Consider the following 17,331-nt stretch of genomic DNA (forward strand, 5'->3'; position numbering starts at 1 on the left):
ACACCAACACAGATTTCTCCAAGATTGAGCAGAGAAAGTAGAAGATGTTAAAAACTGAAGTTCATGTCAATCATTCTTCTTAGAGGTAAGCAGAGCCTAACTCTAAAATAAAGCCCAAAATCTTGAGTAGGATGAACAAAAGAGTGTACAAACACACAAAATAATCACCTGATGGTAAAACTAATATAGTGACAGAGAAAAATTCAAGATAAACTCATATAAAATAATGACTTGAACATACCTAACAAGCAGAAATTCAAAAAATAAAGATTATACTCAGGAGGCTTTAAAGTAATTCCTAGAAGAACTAAAAGAAGAAATAAAAAAATTTAGAACAAAAAATTAAAATTAAAAAATGGAAGAGTAAAAATTGGGGAAAGAAATGAAAACTATGTAAGAAAATTATGAAAAGTAAACTAAAGTTCCAAAAATGTTGAAGAAAATTACTCTTTAAAAATCAGAATTAGTGAAGTGTAAAGAATACAAAAATATTGAAGAAAACTCCTTACAATCAGAATTGAATAAATAGAAAAGGAAATGGAAGAATTCCTTAAAATGGGTCAAATGGAAGCTAGTGACTTCAAGAGGCATCAAGAAACAATAAAACAAAGTCAAAGGACTGAAAAACTAGAAGAACTTGTAAATTAACTTGTAAATTATTTTACAGAAAAAATTATTAGTCTGGAAAAGAAATCAGATTGGAAATAAGATGTTTCCAAGAGAATCTTTTGAAACAGAAAAGACACACATAGAGTTAACAAAAATTGGCTGAATTAGAATCTATTATGCATCTTATATTGTTAAAAAGCAAGGGTGACGCACATGACCTCAGAAAAAACACAAAAGCAAAAATAAATCTAATTTAAAGTGATAATCAGGGGAGCTACATTTTACCAAAAAGGGTACCAAAGACAACGAAGTAATATGAATACTTAAATAGATGTGTCAACTGGCATAATATCTAAGTTCTTGAAGGAAATGTTAGATTAAGTGCAGAAAGAAACCAACAACAAAATTTTACTAGTGGGAGAACCTCAATTTACCACAATTGACTTAGAAATTACAGCACATCTTTATTGGTGTGTAATAGTAGTAGAAAATGACATAGGATAGTGGAAAGAATACTTAATTTGGAGTTGAGAAGACCTATGTTCAAATGATTTATGATACAAGATATGAGTGAGCAAACATTTCTTATTAATTGCTCTGAGTCTTAGTTCTGTCATCTGTAACATGGAGATATTGGCATCCACTTCCTTTTTGAGGTTTAAATGATCATGTAACTTAATTCTTCTAAGTTTTCTGAACTATAAATTCAGCCAGTAATAGTGGCATTCCCTACCTGATGGACTTATTGAGAGGCTCAGAGGAATGCATTTGTGCAAAATGTTTTTGCAACCTTTAAAACTGATATAACTATCAGCTATAATTAATACTATTTTTTGGTATTCCTTTGACTTTGCCTACACTTCTAGCTTTAAATTCAAAGAATCAATAAAATTCCAAGTATTATGCATATACTAATTCATTAAAGAACGTGAGAAAATAATACTTATAATAAATCATTTAATCCCAAGAAGTTGTGGAGGAAAATAAAAGCAACCTTAACATGGACAGATTACAGTGTATTGACAAACATTATCAAATTGAAAATATGTGATCATATAATGATAAAAATGATCAATATCAGACCCTTATTATGTATTTTTAAAATTCTGAATATTCTCAGCTGAATCTTCATACGAGAACTCATGAAATAGCTACATAAAAAGGCATTGTACAGGTGTTTAGCTCAGTTGACATTCAGTACTTGCTTGTAGTATAATAGAAAGAGTGATGTACTGAGAGATAGCAGAGATGAACTTGAGTTCAGGCCCCATTGACTAACTACTTGAACATTGGATATATCAATCACCTGACTGAACATCAGCTATTTGATCTTTGATATTCGTTCTTTCCACTTCACAGGACTGTGAAGAAAGAAATTTTTGACCTTTAAAGTGTTATAGAAATGTGGGGAAATTATATAAACAACAACAACAACAATAAGGAGAATAAATTACTTCTGGATGCAATCTGGGAAATAGTAAGATTCAAAATGGATTCAAACGATCTCCCATGGGTGAATAAACTCAACTAAAAACAAGTCAACAAAGAAATAATGAATAAATGCAGGTGCTGGTAGTCTATTGGATAAGGTGCTGGGCATGAAACTGGGAATACCCGAATTCAAATCTTGTCTCAGATATTTGCTAGCTATGTGGCCCTGGACAAGTTACTTAACCTTTTATTTACCTCATATTTCTTCAATTGTAAAATGGGATTAATAGCACCTACCTCTCATCGTTATTGTGAAGATAATATGTGTAAACAGGAAGTTCTTACCTTGGTGCGTAACACATATAGATAATATATAAATACTTTTTCCTTCTTTTCCTTCCCCTTTATTTATGAAAAATGTAAGGGTTAATATCAATTAAAATCATGGTATTGCAATTAGAATTTCTAAAAGTTTTATCTTTAAGGAGGCTAGAATTATTATTTATAGATTATGCAAGGAAATAGCAAACATAATGCATCACTGCAGGCTCCAAAAATTTTAGCAACTACTCAATACTTAGCATGATGGGATCATGTGATTAGAACTGTTTATAGATGCTTACTATCTTTCAATAACTAATGTAAGACAAATCCCTGTTCTAAAAATATAGACCTCAATATGTTTTTAAGAATTCAACTAATCAGCTCTATCAGCAACAGCTATTTTCCCTTTAGTCATTCAGTTGTAACACTGATCCATAAAAATTTAAGAACAACATTTTGAATAGGTCTTGCCATGTCAAACAGTCTTAAATCTCCAAACTATGGGAACTAAAAAAGCTCTCAAAATGCAGAAATATGTCAGAAGGAATCAACATCATGTGGGGATAGGATGAGATACTTCTCACTTCCATCGACTGATGTGAGGCTGGAGTCATCTCAAAGAAGCATTCAGTGAGCTTACAAATCAACTTATATCCCTATACTATTAGTCATTTTTCTCAGTTATGTCCAACTCTTCATGACTTCATTCAGATTTTCTTACCAAAGATCCTGGAGTGATTTGCCATTTCTAGAGCTCATTTTACAGATGAGGAAACTGAGGCAAATAGTGTTAAGTGACTTGCCCAGGATTGCACAGCTAGTAAGTATCTAAGGGAAGATTTGAGCTCAGGAAGATGAGTTTTCTTGACTCCAAGGCCATCACTCTAACCACTGGCCACCTAGGGCCCTGTGCAATGTAGACAGAACATTAAATATAAAAAAGAGCAATAGGAGGAAAGTAACTTGTTCCACGGTTGTCTCTACCTCATTTTCATCAAAAAGAAAACATGATCATCAATAATGATATTACCTGCCAGAATAAGATCTAATTGTGATAGTATATGTGAAAATAATTTATAGTTTTCAGAGTGTTATGTAAATATTTGTAAAGGACACAGTTTATTCATTTGGTGAGATTTCTCCATCTTTCCTCCTGCTACTCAAAATATGTGTGTGTTCATAAATATATTCATAAGGGTGAATGTGTAAACATATATACACATATAGGTATACATATAAAAACATATTCGTGTGTGTGTGTGTGTGTGTGTGTGTGTGTGTGTGTGTGTGTGTATGTCTGTGTAGGTCAGCAAGTACATCAGTTTTCTAGGAATAATAATGTACATGAATGAGAGAACTGTGAAATACCAGAGTAATTAGTAGATAACTAGATTGTTTGAGTCTTTAGATATTGAGCTAATGGTTTTATCCTAGTAGAGGTAAGAAGTCATCAAGTAGATACTACTTTAATATTCTATTCAAAGGGTACTCAGTGTTTAAACTAAAGGAAGGCCATGTGTGAGCTGAGAGGAGAAAGAGAATGGGCTTTTTATAGTGCCTTCTGTGTACCAGGAATTATGCTAAATATTTTTAAAAAATTATCTTATTTGATACTTTCAACTCTGCAAGGTAAATACTATTATTATCCTTATTTTACAGTTGAGGAAACTGAGGTAAAGAGTTTAAAGAGACTTTCCCAGTCACACTGTAAGATTCTGAGGCCAGATTTGAATACCAATATTTCTAATTTGAGGTCTAATGATCTATTCACGTCCTTTCTAAGAAGGGGCTAGAAGTGGAAATGATAGAGAGATACAATTAACTGCTAATTGAATATGGGGGCGGAAAGGAGGGAGGGAGGGAGGGAGGGAGGAAGAGAGAGAGAGAGAGAGAGAGAGAGAGAGAGAGAGAGAGAGAGAGAGAGAGAGAGAGAGAGAGAGAGAGAAATGATATTCTGGCATTTTATAACAGATGGCAGGAAGAATGGTGATATCTCTAGTGTTAAAATTAAAGTCATTGTATGGAAGAGCTCTTTGAGAATATCTAATACAACATTTTATTCAGTGCAGTAATGATGTCTTCTATGTCTTTGATAGTTATTCAGCTTCTCTTTGAAGACTTTCAGTAATGGGAAACAGACTACCTCCCACTGAAACTAATTTCATTACTGGATTCTAATTATTAGAAATTGTTCGTTTATCTTGAGCTGGAATTTGTTTCTCTCTAATTCCACATATTTTCCTTGTAAAAAAATTGCATATATTTTCCTTGTAATATTTATGAATGTAGAAGATGTGAAAGTCAAATAAACTAATTTGAAGCTTATTGTTAGTATGATTGAAGTTCTGGAGTTGAGAAATGCAATTAAATTGAAGATATCTGAATTAAAGATTGCATTATGGACTATAGCAACCTTATTTATCAAAATATAGATTGTATTTCCCACCCAAATTTGGCTTACAAAAAAATCAAAGTGAAATCTGCATCATCATCATCATCATCATCAGTATTGTTTTTTTTATTATTGTGTATTTTGTATTTTTTTTTAAAGATCTCATTTTAGGGATGTGACTGATATTTAAGAGTGACCTGTCTTTGGATCTTTCCACTATTTTTGCCTCTTCTGTTCTCAACCTTTTTAAAACCAAACATCTGATTACCAATCAGAATATTCTTCTATCATTTCTAATCAGAATATTTTTTTACAATTTACAGATTAAACAATTGTATGAGGGTAGTGAGAGATTAAATAACTTGCCTTAATGTACCAGAGGAGGAATTTGAATGTAGTCTTTGTAACTTACTTGTTTCTCTTCTAAGCTATGTCACCATCCTCCATTATCATAATAATAACAGCTGACATTTACAAAGCTCCTTATAAATTTTATATCATTTGATTTTCACAGCAGTTCTTAAAAAGTCAACAGGTCTTGATTAAGTACATGTGTTGAGTGCTGGGAATACAAATAAAAGCAGAAAGACTTATCTTGCCTTCTACGAGCTCACTTTTACTGGAAAAAGGAAGATGAAGTGGGGGGAGATGAGATGAAGAATCTTGGGATCATGGAAGAAAAGGTCTAGAATAAATTTTAGATAAGAATGAGACTTGACTGGCATAGGCATCCTCCTTAAGTGGATGTTCCTGCAGGAAAACCAAATAATCAGAGAAAGAGGATGAAGTATTGGTGGTTCTTCTGTTGGGTGAATACTAGAATTTTCAGATCAAGAGGTTTCTGGGGCATTTTAGCAAAAAGTCTAGTCTACAGAAATCTAGAATTTTTTAAAAGGGAAATTGTTGCCCTCATTTTATAGATAAGTAAACTGGGACTCAGTGAACTAGTGAATGAGAGAGCCAGAACTCCAAACAAAATCCTCTTATTTGAATTGCAATGCTCTTTCTACTCTATTTCTTCATGGAAGTTTTATTCCACAAAGATTACGAATAACTCAGAGCAAGGTTGACCAGAAAACAAATTTTTACTGCTCCTATGTAAATTATTCTCCTCCCTCCTAAACCCTCCCAAAAGCAGCTGATAATGTAAGAAATGATTAATGTATGCTGAACAGCATAGGATGAAGGATAAATATTGGTGCACCCTATTCACACCTTTGAAGAGGACATTATTCTGATATTCCTACTTCGAATAGTTTGTCACCTAGTTCTGCATCTACCCTGTGCTAGCTCACATTTTGCTACCCTGTCCATCAAGATAATTGCAAAAAAGGCAGCGAGGTGGTGCAGCAGATAGAGTCCTCCGTGGAGTCAGGAGGACCTGAGTTCAAATGTGACCTCAGAACACTTAATTACGTAGCTATGTGACCTTGGGCAAGCCAATTAACCCCATTGCCTTGCGAAAAAATAAAAGGTAATTGTAAAAAAAGACTGTCAGATGTTTTGTTAAAATCTAGGTATACTACTTTCCTTAGTACTCTTCTGTTATCTCAGTCTGGTTACCCCATCAAAGAGGGAAGGAGACTAGTTTTAGCAGGTTCTATTCTTTATAAATGGAGCTGTGCTGTTTTTTTTTCTTTTAAATCACACTTTTCTTTCCTAAAACATACCTTTAAATAACTTGTTCTAGAATTTTTGGCAAGAGTTGAATTCAATTCATTGGATTGTTCTACCCTTTCTTTCACTCCCACTCACAACCTTTTTAAATTTTTTTTTTTAGCATTTAGTTTTCCCTCTTTACATGTAAAAATAAATTTTAACATTGGTTTTTAAAATTTTGAGTTCTAAATTCTCTCCCTTCTTCCTGCCCCATGCGCTCCTCACTGAGAAAGCAAGTTGATATAGGTTATAAATGTGTAGTCATTCAAAACATTTTCATAATTGTCATGTTGTGAAAGAAAACATGGATGCCCCCCTCCTCCCCAAAAAAGAAACCTCGAGAAAAATAAAGTAAAAAAAGTATACTTCAATCTTTATTCTGACACCATCAACTCTTTCTTTGGGGATGGATAGCATTCTTTATCTTAAGTCCTTTAAAGTTGTTTGGGATCACAGTATTGCTAAGAAATGCTGAGTTATTCACAGGTGATCATCCTACAATATTGCTGTTACTCTGTACACAGGATATTTCACTTTGCAACAGCTCATGTGCATCTTTCCTAGTTTTTCTGAGGGCATCCTGCTCACCATTTCTTATAAGCAGAAGAATAGCATTCCATCATAATCCACCCATAACTTTTTTTAAAAATTGTGATAACATTTGTCTTTTACCAGACCTAAGAGAGTTCTCTCTCTCTCTCTCTCTCTCTCTCTCTCTCTCTCTCTCTCTCTCTCTCTCTCTCTCTCTCCAAGACCTTTTCTTAACTTCAATTTGTACTGATATTTTTGTTTTTAGATCACCTTCATGATCTAAAATAACCCCTCTAACTCCCTCACCCAGAGAACAATTCTTTTAACAAAGAACAAAAAAGTATACCTCAAAGAATTAAACGTGACATGGTGAAATATTTATTAGATGCAAATTTGGTCATTTTAATTATCAAGATTTAAGTTTTTATTTTTTAACTTATTTTGTCTTAGACTTCATCCATTTTGTTTATTTGGTTTTGCTTATATTTTATATTGGTTTATATTTTTGTTTCTGAGACTGGGTCTTTCCAACTCACCCAAGCTCAAAGAGCTGTGGTAATTCTTGAGCCCAATCCCAATATTAATTAAAGGAATTTCATTTATGTCTTGGAATAGTTTGTCCCTTCTTGATGGCCTTTTGCTACCAGGGACATCATATTGGCACCTGTCTTACTTTGTATTCAATGAGTCCATTGTAACTCAATTAATGAACTCAAACAATTCAACTGATTCAGAAATAATTGACATGTACCAATGTACCCTGCTTGCCTACTTTACCTCATTATACATCAAGTCATATGCCTTTTAATGTTTCTTTGTATTATTATTTATTATGGTACAGTTCTGTTGCATTATAATTCTATACTATAATTAGTATTAATCATTTTCCAAGAGATGAATATATATATGTGTATATATATATATATATATATATATATAATATATATATACACTTTATACACTTTGCTTTCACAAAATAAATATTTTGCTAAATTTGGGACTTTCTTTTTATCTTTGGCCATCTTGGGGGTATATGTTTAGCAGTTTACCAAGATATTTCAAAGATTATCTTAGCAATAATAACTGCAAGCTCTTTTGAATCTCAGGGAAGTAATTCATCCATTTATTTCTAAGTGCCTTGAACTTATTGAAGACTAAAAGATGCTCACATATCATTTTCTTATTTACCCCCAAATGAGTGACCAAGAGCCCACAGTTGTCATCAGAACTTACTAATCCTGAGCTCTCTATCCCTCACAGCTTGGACAGACTTTAAATATTTGATTTTCTGCCAGGCTTACAAACTGATCAAGAATCTGTCATAGTAAAAAGGTGACAGACAGAGTTGGAACAATTTCAAGGGTCCAGGATAAAAGGGGAAGAGAAAAAAAAACACACTTATCTAGTATGGAAATGCAGGGAGTCCTCCGATAGTATAAAAACAATTTCTGTAATAGATGAAGGAAATAAAGAAGAAAATAGACTTTGGGTTTTGGTGAAAAAAAAACAAAGTAAGAAAACTTAAAAAGGGATTAGAATTGAAAAAATAGAGAGTAGATAACTTTTGCAGAGACAATGATACTTGTTGCTTATTTTAGTTGAGTCAATGATATCTGGAATTCATTAAGGAAGAAAACAGGAATGTGGGGAGAGACCATGAAGACAGTAAATGGATAAAAAGACCATGAGATTAATAGACTGAACTTTTCACCTAGAAATTTAGCTCTAAACGTTTCAGACTTGTTTCTTATTAGTTCTATATACATTCTGTCAGACAGGACCAATGCATCATACACATGTATATGTATATATAATATACATAAATAATATATAATATATATGTGTGTATCATGCTTTTTCCCTTCTATTCACTACCAGACTTAAATATCATCATGTATATATTCATATGCATATACATATAATGTATATATATATATGCATGTCTATATATGTAAATACCATATAACATACCCACATACACATGCATGGATATACACATAAAATAAATATGTATATATGTATATATGTATACATGTATACACATTCTCATATATACATTAACATATATTTTTATGTATATATGAAAAAAGGTATTTAATACTTTCCCCCTTCTAATCAACCTTGAATAATGAGTTTTTTTTTAGGTTTTTGCAAGGCAAATGGAGTTAAGTGGCTTGCCCAGGGCCATACAGCTAGGTAATTATTAAATGCCTGAGACCAGATCTGAATTCAGGTACTCCCGACTCCAGGGCCAGTGCTCTATCCACTGCGCCACCTAGACCCCCCCATAACTTTTTTTATAGCCTTCTAATCCACCATATATTAGCTGTATTGGAAAGGACAACAATAATTCATTTAACCACTCTGGTCTCCATTTATTCAACTGTAAGAAGAGGTGGATAAATCAGAGATGACCTCTAATAGACCTTCCAGCTCTAAAGTTCTGATTTTATTTCACATTCTAGTTATCTTTGGATGAGTCATTTTTACCTCCTTTGGTGAAAGCTCATTGAAGACAGAGAGTGTCTTATCTGAACTTGGTACTTTTCCCAGTACCTAGCAAGTACAGTGTATGCACAGAGTAGACATTTAATAATTGTTTTTTTAAGTAAATTGAATAGACTAAAAAAGCATACAAATACAGAAGGCTAGCACTGCATTCTTGTGAATAAGAACTGCTTCTAATTTTATCACAGAAAGCAAAGTTGACATTCGTTATGGAAAGGGTAATTCATTTTAAAGTAAGGGACTAGCTTGTGGATTTTTTTTTTAAATGAAGAAAACCATTTAGGCATGGAAGCTTACTTTTTTTGAACCAAACCAATGTTGAAAATTTAAAAACAACTCATTGTAGTCAACAAGCCTTTGTTATGTTTCTGCTAGGTGCCTGGCATTGTGCTAGAGTGAAGTAAAGAAAATAATATAAATGTCCCTTCCTTTAGGGAGTCTACATTCTACAGACACATTTTACATGCAAAATTTGTAAGCATACACATATGCATAAATGTGTGCAGATTTGCAAATGTACATGTATGTATGTAAGAAAGTGACATGTGAGAGAGATGTAAGTCCTGCCTCTGATATGTATAAGTTGTGTGACTCTGAACAAATTGTTTAACTTCTCAGTATAGCTCTCTAAGACTTTAAGTCACTGATAAGGTGCTGACTTGTGTTAGTAGAGGTAGTTCCCTCATCTGAAAATTCCCTATATTAATTATTTCTATATACAGGTGGTCTCAAAAGACATTAAGGTTTAAACCTGCACCAAGACTTTTGGGACACATTGTATGTGCATATACATGCAATCATTTGATTTAACAGAAACATGATCATGATATGAATAGATGAGAGAAAAATCGATTTATGAATCTAAAATCTCTCTTCTCCCTTTACTGTCCTCCTTCCCTCTTCCCACTAAAAGGAAACTGTGGGAGGAAAATTAAGGATAATAGAAACTTTTCTCTACAGCAATAAGGATGATATTCAAAGAGGATTGTAAGGATCTTTTGGGAAAGGTAGGAGCTCTAAATGACCAAAATTAGATATACGAAACTAAATTTATAAAATCAACCTTTAAGGATATGAGTTTGAAATATACTTACTGAACTATACATGTGAACAGTGTGAAATATATTTACAAACCAGGAAAGGTGGCCAATTGATTTAATATGACTAGGATATAAGAGATGAAGAAAATTGTTCAATGCGTTGTGGAGGATATTGACATTTCTAATGATGCAATGAAAACAGTCAAAATTAATTACTCAAAAGTCAAAAAAAATTGACAGAAAAAATTGGGAATGAATAAATTCTTGTTGTAACAAGATGGTTCTTCTGTGCAGTAACTGTCCCAAACATTTTCTTATATCCTCATTTGTCTTACATCCTTACCTCTCCTTTCTCTTTCAGGAGAGGACTGCCAATCATTATTGTTGAGAAAATAAAGTTCATATGTCTAAAGATTCTCCCGTTCAAGTTGTTTGTCCCATTCCTTCCTGTCCTCTAAAGGATCTTGTTTACTCTTTTTCTCTCTAAACTTTATTGTCCTCCTTTTCACATGGCATTTGCCACTACTTACAAAGTTTCTCAGGTCTCCCCCATCTTTAAAAAACATTCTACATATAGCCCTACTATCTCCTTAGGCTAGCATTAGACACTCACTACTTCCTCACTATTGATTTCAACAACATGAATTTGTTGAATGAGTTGAGAAAAAAAAAAACATGCGTAACTATTCTCAATGGCATAGGTTCTTGAGCCCATTGAACAAAGTACTTGAGCACGGGAACCCAGATGGATGGTATGAGGGTCAACTCATATGAAACCAGAGTCCTCTTTTTGACACATCTGACCATAAGAAGGCAAAATATGTAACAATTGAAGGATAGACACCAGTTTCCACCTATTCACATTAAAAAAATGCTGGGAATGTTCTACCAAAGAGAAATGATGTACTAATGAGGGTGATCTATAAGAAAAACAGCAGGAAAGATGACTTAGTAGGAGATAAAGGTCAAGTATTTAACATGGAAAGTCATGAAAGAATTATCATGCAGAGAAATATCCACGGAGATTTGTTTGTTACAGAAAGACCTTAATGGAATTGAAAATGAAGACATTGTAAAATACTTTAGAGGATGAAGAGATATTGCAGCAAGGCAGTAAGGTGTGTTCCACATCAAAAATGATGGGTTAATTCCATCCTGGAATAGGAGAAAGGACATATGCTCAGTGGAAGGAGTAAGTGAAGTGATGACTCAGTAATCTCTCATTTCTGAGCATTCCAGACATTTTTCTTTCAGTTGGCCAAGTAAATAAGGAGAAAAGAGGAAGTGTGTTATGGTCATACACAAACACAAGGGTTTATGAAGTTGTTAAACATAAGAGGAAAGAAGAACAAAGAATTGTGATCTTACAAATGAAGCATCTCTGAAATAGCAGAATAGCAAAAGTCTATGAATAAATTAGACTCAAGCCAAGATCTATCCCAAGGTGTAATAAACATTATCACAAAAAGAAAGATGAAGTTGGGAAAAGGCAAAACAATACAAATTGAGCATCCTGGGCTTCACTACATAATGAATTTGTAATGTGTAATATTTAATATTTATTGAAATGTTCTTGGTCATATTCAGTGATAGGAAAAATTTGCTAATAAGTGTATGCATTTGTCTAATGCTTTTCAGGATGAATTTTCTGCCAAGTTTTGTCTATGCCCTGGATATTAGAATTTTCCCCACAGTCTTTACTGAGTATTACTGAAATAGCTTGATATTTTCTCCCCTTGGATTTCTTCTTCCTCCTTTTTTGCTTCCCTATTCACAGAAGTCATTTTTGATGGAGAAGGATACTGGGGGAGTGGGGGTCACAGGAGGCATTCCCACTCAGTTTCTTAATAGGATGAAATTGAGATACACTAAGGGTGGAAGCTATGCTTAAACAAACCCCATTTCCTCTTAGATAATCTTATGAGCCTGGGATAATAATAATAATTAGCTATATAACATAATATCTATTATAATAGTTATTTACATAGTATTTTAAGGTTTATAAAACATTTTTCAAATATTACTTTTTAATCTTCATAACAAACCTGTGAATTAGGTACAATTATTATCCTTATTTTATAGATGCGGAAATTGAGGTATACAGCCATTAAATGATTACAGAAGGTCATTCAGTTGGTAAATGTGGTAAATGTCTGAGCATGGTTTTTAATTCAAGTCTTCTGGAGTATAGGTCCAGGACTTTACTGCTCCAAGTAATTTATATCTGGGAAATAATTGGTATGTTTTGCACATATTTGGAAGATGAAAATAAAATGTATGAAGGATCTGAATTACCAAATCCAGGTGTGATGCATGTAAATTCATGATGTCTATTTAGTGGAAGGAGGTTTCACTGCCTATATAGCGGTGTGGCAAATGTGGGCTGTTTTACATAATGGGCAAGTGAGATTCAGTCATTTACTTCATAATAGCAAGGGTTTATATAGCACTTTAAGCCATGAAAAGTACTTTATATTATCTCATTTGATCCTCATTTCAACCCAGTGAAATAAGTGTTATTATCCTTGTTTTACAGATGAGCAACTGCGGTATAGAAAGAATAAATGACTTACCTGGGATCATTTAGCAAATATGTCTGAGAAAGTAATAAATGGATTCAAACTCATGGCTTACTGACACAAAGTCCAATACTCTTTTCCTTACATGACCTAGCTGGTTCCTATAGGTCCTTACTTATATTATCTTAATTTCTAGATCTTGCAAATCTAGAGTGACATTTTGGAACATTATCAGTGCAGTTATACTTCAGAATGTTGTCCTACATATATATATATAACTATGAAAATTACCCTGGAGACCTGATACATGTTTATATGCATGTATATGTGTGTATGTAATAAATATACATACCTGTATATACACATGCATATTATATATATATAATATAAATATATTATATATATATACATACATATATATACATATATATATATATAAATATGTATTTTTCTATTAGAGATGTTCTACTTTTTCTTCCTAGATCCATCTTTGACCAAGGGCTCATATTTGTCAGATGGTTTATAGAATATAAATCTTTTAGGATAGGGAACATTTTTCAGCTTGTCTTTGTGTCTGCTTTTCCTAGAACATTGCCTTTCCCCTTGTAGACATTTAATTCATAGTTGTTGTATTGAATCACTTCGGCTTTAGCTGACTGACCATGAGTAGGGAAACTGTCAGTGTCTATGGAATGGAGGAATGTGAACCCATAAACGGACTAAATCATAGACATGAGATATTAACAGACTGAGCAATTCAGCTCTAGATGACCATAAAGCTGAAAATCATAATGCTTTTGGGAAAACTAATGGAAAAATGGTGCCTGCTACCTAGCTAAATGCATAAAATAGGAAAACTTCACATAATTCTTGTAATTGAAACATTTTTTCCAATGTTTTCACTATTTGCTGATTTAAGTATTAGAAATATGAAATTGAGTTTTTTCTCCAAATATTTTTGGCCTAGCTTGCCTCTTGGGAATATTTATTATGACCAAATGAAATGCATACTCATAAATTCTTCAATATGGCTAATTTCTATGATTCTGCGAGGTGATTATCCTCTTTATTGATGCAGAACATAAGTTTTCCACAATTAGTAAATAGTCTTCTGAAGTTGCTGTGGCCAAAAACCTCATTACTTGTAGTAATCCTGGTAATAAATACCTCTAAATTTAAAAAGACTAATCATCAGACTATAGATGTGCTTTCTATAATTATGTATGTATTTCAAGCCTTTCTAACAGTGGGAACATCCAGAGCTTGCCATTTTCTGTCATAATCTTCGAGATCCTTAGGGTCACTAGGAATGATACAGGGGAAAGACCATTGGTTCTAAAGTTAGAACAGTTGGTTGTGGGACACCTTGTCTATGACATATATGATTGTTGGCAAGCCACAAACTTTCTGAGTTTGTTTCCTCAATTATAAGATGGAGCAGTTTCTGTGTGTGTGTGTGTGTGTGTGTGTGTGTGTGTGTGTGTGTGTCTGTGTATGTGTGTTTGTATTGAATTTTTTGGTCTCTGAGATTTCTTCTAGTTCAATCTTTTTAAGCTTATGAACTTCTAGAAAAAGGGATCTGTAGTAGAGTTTTAGTGTATGCACTTGAGTATGTACATATATAAATATATGTATACACATGCATATCTCTCTGTATAAGTATATGCATAACCATAATGTGATATGCATATGTACAGATACAAATAGATAATTAGATATCTATTATTATGTCCAGAGCACTAGAGAGGTTGAATTCTATGATGAACAACAAGCCAGTCTTGTATTTAGGAAGACCTAGGAAATTACATAATTTTTAGTGCTCCAAGTAGCTCTTTAAGACTATTAGTTGCAGGAAAAGTGCCAACTTGCATTGGTAGAAGTAATTTCTCCATCTGAGAATTCTATTTAGCACTGAAGTAGCAGATCTATACTCCTATCCTTTTTGTGTTATGGAGAATGATGTTTGGGTTGAAATTTAAGTTAAGTGGCTGAGAATAGGTAAGAACTTAGCTGTATTTGATTGTTGGTAGGGGGTTTTCCTTTAAGCAAAAGCTGAAAGGCTACTTCAGTACTTTTAGAAGGAATTATTGTTCATTTATGGATCATATTTGAAATTCTCTAAATTCCCTTCCAACTCTGAAATCTATGACTCTGATTCTTTTATGCTAGTTCCTATGTGCAAGTCATTAAGGCCAACATATTTACACTTGTCAGCTATCTCTCCATTTCCTTTTGGGTTACTTATAATTTTAATTCTTAGGAAAATTTAAATATTCTATTGTTTTCAGTCATGTGGCATCAATAAAAGAGTATTCATATTCTATAAATATTTAATTTAAGACACGTAGTATGTTTTAGCTTTGAGGAATTAAAATGAGTTCCTTCCACAAAAGGGTTGATGATTTGTCTAGTGTGCTGCCTGTGCTGCCTACATTGGAACTATTAGTTGTAGTAACCTGAGGTAGTATAATAACATAAAAACTTATTGATTTCTAACTATGGAGACTCAAGATAGAGGCCTTGTACAATGTCTTGTCAGGTTCAGTATACATGATGCATAACTTTGGGGATTAATCTAGTATATAAACTTGAAAATTATTAAATAAGACAATTCTTAAAATAAAGTTATATGATGTAAGATAGGGCTTAGGTTCAGATGACAGAGTTGGAACTAATGGATGAGAGTTAGGGATGTGTATTTAAGCTACACATAAGGACAAACTTTCTAACAATTAGAGCTGTATGACAAAGGAATGGACACACCCACTTTTCATATAGTGAGTTCTTCAGTCATTTTGGGGGCATTCAAGCAGCAGGAAAATGATCACATTTTAGAGATCATATAAGGGGATTCTTGTTAAATGAACTCTGAGGTTGCAACTCTGATCCTATTATTCTTTGTACAAATGTACTCATGTGTAAATGCATGTTTAGGCACAGACACAGATACACAGAAAAATAGCTACACAGACACATATATACATATGTATGTTTATATCTATATCTATATGAATGGGTATATGTTTGTGTGTATATTTTTTTTTACTCATGGGAAAAAAAATTCTCCACTGTTGGTAAAAACATAACCTTCTTTGTCCTTATGTTTAGCTTAAATCTACATCCCTAACTCTCATCCATTAGTTCTAACTCTGAATTTTCTTATTTAATAATTTTTCAAATTGTTGGTAAAAAAAATACCAATCTCCCTTTCTCCCCTTTTTTCTTTTTCTTCCTTCTCTCCTCATTTAAAGTGCAATCATTCATAGAGTTCTCAAAAGCTTATGCTTTGGTGTTCTTTTTCATCACTATCTTTGTCATTATCAAATGAACAGCTGCTATACACAATGAGGTCTCTCAGCCCCAGCAATGGCAATTCACCCTTGAAGAGACCCTATTTGTTCCTGGCAGGAGGGATCTATTCAGGAGTCCTCAAGAACAATCGTAGTCATTCATCCATGCTGCTTATCATCAGTTAGCTCACGTTTTGTGTAATGGATTGTCTCATTGGTAGTCGGAGTGGGGTTGGGGAAGGAAGACTGGACTATGAAAGATTCAATTGCATCTTCCTACCTTGCACAATTCCCTATTGGAAATTTTGCACTGATATTGACTTCATTACAGCTCATCTGTATAATTAGATGGGCTTAATGAACATTATATATATATATATATATATATATATATATATATATATATATATATATCCTTCAGCTACTGAGAACAAATAATATTTTGCTTCACAATATTTTGATTCTTAAGAGAATTTGGCTTTTCATTATGTGCAGTTGCACAGCATCATTGTCTTTCATACCTAAAGTTCAATTTAACTTAGAAACATTTAGAAAGGACTCATACAGAGCAAAACATTAAAGATGACATGGTCCTCATGAGAGGGAAGCTATCTTAAATTAGGTTTTATATTATTTCATGCAAGTTTTTGACTTTTGTAAAACCTACTCATTAATGATTACTTTGAGTATCTGAAACAGTAGAACTGCCTTTGGAACTATATTTTCTCCTCCATTGGGAATCAGTGTGGCATGGAACATATTAGGAAACTTGAGACCCATTTAGAAGAGAGTACTAATATTGGTTTTGGGGAAAATGTCTAGGTAAAGCCCATAGTACTGATTTTTAAATGTTTATAATTTATAATAGTTTGAGACCTTATCTAATTAAGGAAGCAATGATATGGCTTTTTATAATGAAAATATCATTATTGTATGTTCTTGAATTAAGAAGATATTTATCAGTGAAGGTTATCATCTTTGATTTTGAATGTAACTTCTGAAAATACACATATGCAATAGAGATAAAG

The sequence above is a fragment of the Macrotis lagotis genome, chromosome 1 (genome assembly GCF_037893015.1).
Source record: "Macrotis lagotis isolate mMagLag1 chromosome 1, bilby.v1.9.chrom.fasta, whole genome shotgun sequence".
In the NCBI taxonomy this organism is placed as follows: domain Eukaryota; kingdom Metazoa; phylum Chordata; class Mammalia; order Peramelemorphia; family Peramelidae; genus Macrotis; species Macrotis lagotis.